This window comes from Notamacropus eugenii, chromosome 2 (genome assembly GCF_028372415.1).
Source record: "Notamacropus eugenii isolate mMacEug1 chromosome 2, mMacEug1.pri_v2, whole genome shotgun sequence".
Lineage (NCBI taxonomy): Eukaryota > Metazoa > Chordata > Mammalia > Diprotodontia > Macropodidae > Notamacropus > Notamacropus eugenii.
Window position 1 is genome coordinate 341,054,826 of NC_092873.1, and position 7,526 is coordinate 341,062,351.

The window sequence follows — 7,526 nt, forward strand, 5'->3', positions numbered from 1 at the left end:
TTTGTGAGACTTGGGTCCAGGGGTCAGAGTTCTCTTCCCAACCTTTCTGATTCTGGGAGGGTGACTGTCAACCTACCTATCTCATCAGTAAATTAGATAATCTGTTGGAGTCTCTCCCTACCTCCTGATATACTTAGTAGCACATGAATAAATCAGATAAAAGAAATGTTCAAGGAGGCATCCTCATATACAGTGGAAAAAGGTCAGACTGGGAATCAAGACCTGGGTGCTTTCTGATTTTGTCTGTTACTATATGACCTTGGGGAAGTAACTTCCCTCTCATTTCTATCCCCTATATAATGAGAAAATTGGAGTTGATCTCCTTTCTCGTTCTAAAGTTCATTGGGTGGGGAAATTGGATTTGCATCCATTCCTACTAATCATTGTCCTCTGTCCAGATATGTACATAAGAAAATTACAAATTAACTTTGGTTCTTTCTGCCCTGTTGTAGAGCTGTCGGAGGATGGGCCAAAAAAGTACCCAAATTGTAAGCAGCTAGGTGAAGTGAATATTGACTAATTGTTAGTAAGGTGCCTAGCAGCTAATCAACAGTTAAGTACCTGTCCTTAACAGCTGTCACTGCCCATCCTCTTGCTCACATGCTGCTAGATAAAGTCTGCTGAAGCAGGTAGGATTGTCCTCAAGGATCATCCTTCCATGCACGTTGTCTTCTTTTACTAGACTAAGTTTGTGGAGGGCAGGGACTGACTTTTTCATCTCATATTTACTGGTAAGTGAGAACTTAGTGGTGTGCAAAATGCTTTCTTCACAAACACCTTGGGAAGTAGACAAGGCAAAGATTATTCTTTGAGCCCTAGAGAAGGAAAAGTGACTTGTCAAGGTTTTGAACCCAGTTGTCTGTACAGTTTAGGGTTTGCACACACACACCCCACAGAGCCATGCTCATGAGACGGACTTATTACATATTTGTTGAATGGGTCAGTCAACAAGCACCTACTGTATGCCAGGCACTTGAACTAAGTGGTAGGAATACAAAGACAAAACAAGCATGAGTCTCTGCCACCAAGAAATTTATATTCCCTATCTGGGGAGACATGTATATAAATAGAAAATATATATTTTTAGAGCAGACCTGTGATTTCATTTTTAAAGGAAATTCTTGATAAGGAAACTCCCTCTACACATACAGATTGAGACTTGCTCTGCAACACAAAGTGTTAGTGAGCTGTCTGGGGATGCTTACAGGTTGTGACTTGCTGAGGGTCATATAGTATGTATAAGTGGAATCTGAATCCAGGGTTCCTTGACTCCAAGACCATCTTGCCAAACTTTTCTGATCATGTAGCACATGTCAAAAATTTAAGCACATAAGTCTAATATATGTATATTTACTTATTTATAATTATATAATGTACTACTGAACTAATAATTGTATACATTATGCAACGTACACAAAATAGACATTTTTTAAATGAGTAAATAAAATATTTTCAATATGATTTCATTACTAATGATCTACAACCCTTTTTTGTTCTCACTAAAAATATTAGTGATTTCTTAGTTAAAGGAATATAAGTCAGCAAAGCATTTTTTTGTATTGTTTACAATGCCTAGGTAATATGCTAAGTACTAGGGTTACCAAGAAAGGCACAATATGATTTAATATGCTTCATTATACATGAAAATTTCGGTTTAACATTTTGTGATGCAGCAGTTTGAAGGTCTCATAAGTACAGTTTATTTGGATACTTGTTCTACCTGGCTGTAATAGCTTCACAAGCATATATATGGCCTCAAATGCAAGAAGCAAATTGTTGATTACACCTACTCAATCATGGTCTTCCTTTTTCAGTCCCACCCATGATATACAAAGGTTTTTGTTGACCATAAGCCAGCAAATTTATTTTTCCTGATGTCAATTGATCTTGCAAACTAATTGCATTTTCCTATTTTTAGCAAATGAGTTCAAAATTCCCTGAAAGTCTTCATTGGGAGAATTATTAAATACTAAGAAAATTTTTTCAAATTCTTTTCAAAACTGCAGATAAAAGTATAGCACTTGCATGTCTAGGGAGATGGTAGACACTCAAACAGATGCTCTCTCAAAGTCTACCAGTTCATAATGGAGGATGTTGGGGGATTTCTGGGAAAGGGGAGCTAAAGGAAGTAAGCTTAAGAGCTTAATCTCCATTGTAATGATGCCTGGTGGGCAGGGCAGTCCAGGGTTGAGCTACATGCTGGATCAACAGGTATGTGTTCTCCTGCTCTTCCTTTTTGAAACTTTTAAGAGATTTCTATTGCTACCACTGCTGATGCAGTTGTTTTGTGGTGCACAAAAATGGGGCTGAAAGACTTCCTGACAACTAAGATTGATGGACTGATAAGATCATCTTCATCTCTACTATGCTGTGCTGGGAATGGGAGCAACTCCCATTAGTTGCTCAACTCTTGAGTTTTTGCTCTTACCTCCTTCCCATGAGTGATTTAAGGAATTAAAAGCAGGAGAAGCCATTTTTGTTCTGCATGTGCATTTTCTGCATTCTATCCAAATGAACTGTTCTGTTTGCCCAGTTTCCTTTCATTGACATTATTTTATTTTCCTTTATTTAAAAGAAAATCTGGCAGTAACCAGCTCATACTGGTTAGTGCTAGAGTGGGTAGAAATTTGGGAAAAGTCTTGGATCTGGTTAGAAGGAGAACAACAGTTCAGTTAGAGGTGCAAGGTAGGAGGGTAGAGCAAATTGAATCCATGGGGAACTCAAATACAATTAAAGTTCATTGAGATAGTATTCGTAAACCAGCCAGCACAAGTTCTCTGTAATGGGCAAGACTTGAGTTGTCAGTCCATTAGTTTAGTTTCAATGTTGGAACAAAAATTCATTAGTCATTCGACAGTTAGACACAACATATATTTAGCTGTAACATACATAAAAAGAATATTCACCAAAGATACTACAGCATTAAATTTGGGGAGATGGGATTTACTCCATGCTATACGCAAACATGTCTGGTCTGGTAGGGCAGGGTGTGGTGACTTGTGGTTTTAGATACCTTCCAAGTCTGAAGGATGCCAACTCCATCTCAGTGAACCTTTTTATGCCCTTAGATGACCTGAAGTCACATTGTCAATACAGCTGGAGGTCAACAGAGACAGGAGCTGAGACCTTAAGCTCCCTGGCCATAACATTCTCATAAGACAGATTAATAATATAAATATAAATTGATCTCCTAGATCAAGGGTGAGGAACTTGTGGCCTCAAGGTCACTTGTGATCCTTGGGTATGACCTTTTGACTGAGTCCAAGTTTTACAGAACAAATTTATTAAGGAGATTTATTCTGTGAAGTTTGGATTCAATCAAGGGGTCCCACTTGAGGACCTAGAGGGCCACCTGTAGCCTCTAGGTCACAGGTTTCCCACCTCTGCTCTAGACTAGTAGAAATAAGCCCTTGAGAGAAAGGCTAACCCTGGAACAGAGGGGACATCTTCATTACCAAGTATATTTCACACATGGTATCCTTTGCCAGTACCTATACATAGAATTCTTCCTATTAAACCTGCAACCAAGGGCACTATACCTTTACAGCAGGAGAATTTTCCCCTATCTCCTTTATATGTGGGTTTTTTACATGAGGGGTGAGTATCCCAGCCTACAAGGACTCAGACAAGCAGTCTCAGCTTTACATGACAGCTAAGCTTACATACCCAACCAAGGTTTACATGTGATCATTACTATTACCCCTGACTCATGCCTGCCACTTCCCTTTATTACAGGGTAAATGTTGAATTTCATTTTTTTTATTTCCTTACAAGAGGTTTTTTTTTTAATTTCACTTTTAACATTCATTTTCACAGAATTTTTGGGCTCCGAATTTTCTCCCCCCTTGTCCCCTCTCCCCACCCCAAAACACCGAGCATTCTAATTGCCCCCATCTCCACTCCGCTCTCTTCTCCATCATTCCTCTCTGCCCTTGTCTCCATCCTCTCCTCTGTCCTGTTGGGCCAAATAACTTTCTATACCCCTTTACCTGTATTTCTTATTTCCTAGCGGCAAGAACAGTACTTGACAGTTATTCCTAAAACTTTGAGTTCCAACTTCTCTTCCTCCCTCCCTCCCCTCCCCCTCCCTTTGGAAGGCAAGCAATTCAATATCGGCCAAATCTGTGTAGTTTTGCAAATGACTTCCATAATAGTCGTGTTATATAAGACTAACTATATTTCCCTCCATCCTATCCTGCTTCCAATTACTTCTATTCTCTCTTTTGATCCTGTCCCTCCCTGTGAGTGTCGACCTCAAATTGTACCCTCCTCCCCATGCCCTCCCTTCCATCGTCCCCCCCACCCTGTTTATCCCCTTGTCCCCCACCTTCCTGTATTGTAAGATAGGTTTTCATACCAAAATGAGTGTGCATTTTATTCCTTCCTTTAGTGGAATGTGATGAGAGTAAGCTTCATGTTTTTCTCTCACCTCCCCTCTTTTTCCCCAAACTAAAAAAAAATCTTTTGCTTGCCTCTTTTATGAGAGATAATTTGCCCCATTCCATTTCTCCCTTTCTCCTCCCATATATTTCTCTCTCACTGCTTAATTTCATTTTTTTTTAAGATATGATCCCATCCTATTCAATTCACTCTGTGTACTCTGTCTCTATGAGTGTGTGCGTCTGCATGTGTGTGTGTGTGTAATCCCACCAAGTACCCAGATACTGAATAGTTTCAAGAGTTACTAATATTGTCTTTCCATGTAGGGATGTAAACAGTTCAACTTTTATAAGTCCCTTATGACTTCTCTTTGCTGTTTACCTTTTCTTGCTTCTCTTCATTCTTGTGTTTGAAAGTCAAATTTTCTTTTCAGCTCTGGTCTTTTCATCAAGAATGCTTGAAAGTCCCCAATTTCGTTGAAAGACCAATTTTTCCCCTGAAGTATTATACTCAGTTTTGCTGGGTAGGTGATTCTTGGTTTTAGTCCTAATTCCTTTGACTTCTGGAATATCCTATTCCATGCCCTTCGATCCCTTAATGTAGAAGCTGCTAGATCTTGTGTTATCCTGATTGTATTTCCACAGTACTTGAATTGTTTCTTTCTAGCTGCTTGCAATATTTTCTCCTTGACCTGGGAATTCTGGAATTTGGCCACAATATTCCTAGGAGTTTCTCTTTTTGGATCTTTTTCAGGTGGTGATCAGTGGATTCTTTCAATATTGATTTTGCCTTCTGGTTCTAGAATATCAGGGCAGTTTTCCTTGATAATTTCATGAAAGATGATGTCTAGGCTTTTTTTTTGATCATGGCTTTCAGGTAGTCCCATAATTTTTAAATTGTCTCTCCTGGATCTATTTTCCAGGTCAGTTGTTTTTCCAATGAGATATTTCACATTATCTTCCATTTTTTCATTCTTTTGGTTTTGTTTTGTGATTTCTTGGTTTCTCATAAAGTCATTAGCCTCCATCTGTTCCACTCTAATTTTGAAATAACTATTTTCTTCAGTGAGCTTTTGAATCTCCTTTTCCATTTGGCTAATTCTGCTTTTGAAAGCATTCTTCTCCTCATTGGCTTCTTGAACCTCCTTTGCCAATTGAGTGAGCCTATTTTTCAGGGTGTTATTTTCTTCTGCATTTTTTTGGGTCTCCTTTAGCAGAGTGCTGATTTGTTGTTCATACTTTGCTTGCAAGTCTTTTATTACTCTTCCCAGTTTTTCCTCCACCTCTCTATCATGATTTTGAAAATTGTTTGGGCTCTTTAAGACCTTTTCCCAGAACTGATCCCATTGAGTGGACTGGGATGTAGAAGCACTGACTTCCGTGTCTTCCCCTGATGGTGAGCACCGCTCTTCCTCATCAGAAGGGAGGGGAGGAGAAACCTGCTCACCAAGAAAGTAACCCTCTATAGTCTTGGTTTTTTTCCCTTTTCTGGGCATTTTCCCAGCCAGTGACTTGAGCTCTGAATATTCTCCTCACACCCACCTCGCCTCCGGATCCTCCCAGCCCGCGCTTGGGGTCTGAGAATCAAATGCTGCTTCCCAGCCTTAGGGCTTTTGGCAGGGGCAGGGCTGCTATTCAGTGTGAGATTAAGTTCAGGTGCTCAGGTGGGGGCAGGGCCGCCTCATGGGCTCAGTTCCCTCAGGGGATTTATGCGGAGACCTTCAACAATGGATCCAGGCTCCTGCCTGCTTGGGGAGCCCGGGTCTGCTCCCGCCTCCGCTGTTGCCTTCCGAGGGGGCCTGAGTATGGGGGCACCCCACTCCCCTCTCAACCCACCAAAGAGACCTTCTCACCGACCCCCGTCACCTGTGGGTGGAGGGACCCGCGTGGCCGCTGGAGATCCCGTCCCTGAAGTCCGCTTGGATCTGTTCCTCTCGTTGCTGGGGCCCGTGCAGGGCTGGGCTGGGCTCCGCGTCCGCAGCGCGACGGACCTTTTGCAAGAGGTTTGCAGGTCCCTCTGGAACAGAAATCTTATCCGCTCCACTATTATGTGGCTTCTCCTGCTCCCGAATTTATTGGCGGCTCTTTACTACGGATATTTCATGGGCTGTGGGTTCGGAGCTAGCGTATTTGTGTGTTTCTACTCCGCCATCTTGGCTCCACCCCCACAAGAGTTTTTTAATAGGTAACAAACCTAGGTCATTTTCTGAGGAGAAAGAGTAAGTATCTCTTAAGGTGTGGTTCATTGTGTAAAATGCTGCAGACAGGTCAATAATAATGACTGGGGAAAGTTCATCAGTTTTGGTTGCTATTTGTCCTTTGTTCTGGAAGACAGGAAGTGATGCCATGACATGCAAGTTGTGTGGGATGGCTCAGGTCCCTACATAAATCAATTACTCAGAGGCCTCTCAAAGTGATGACAGAAAAGTGATTTATTCGTTTCTCAAGAAGAGGGGCTTACCTGTAGGAGTAGGAAAGCCGAAGACAAAGAAAAGGGCAGTGATTTATATAGACCCTAACGCAAGTCCCTCCTCCCCACCACTGACCGTTATCCTCATTAGCTGAGAATATGGTCTTACATTCTAGACACGAAATCTAACCAATCCCTTTTGAAATGAAGACATTGAGGAATTATGTAAGTTTTGTCCAATCATTGAGACCCTAATACACTACACAGTTTTATATCCTTATATGGAACTATTCTATTCTAAAAATATTGTAACCTTGAGCCTTTAGGCCTTACCTCACCCCTGGGAGAAAAATTACAATCTGAGGAGTCTTCAGTAAGTCTATCCCACTCAAAGTGAATTGGATTTAAGTGAGGCAGGGCTGTGCAAAGTCACCAGCCTCACTTTCTTCCCAGAGCCATCTCAGTCCAGTGGCAAGATGCTGTATTTGTCCTTCACTTTTGAAGACAACCATGTTGTGTTTGTCCTTCATTTCCGAATACCATGCCATCAGAGAAACGATGACATGATCTGCACTTGACTTTGTTTTGAGTGAGGGAAGGATGGGCAAGGTCATCAGCCTCACTTCCTCCTCCTGAGCCATCTGGGTCCAATAGCCAGATATTCATCAGGATGACTGGAGGTGGGCCAGGATGCAATGGGAGACCCTGGCCTTTTTTAGGCTAAGGCTTTTTTCAGC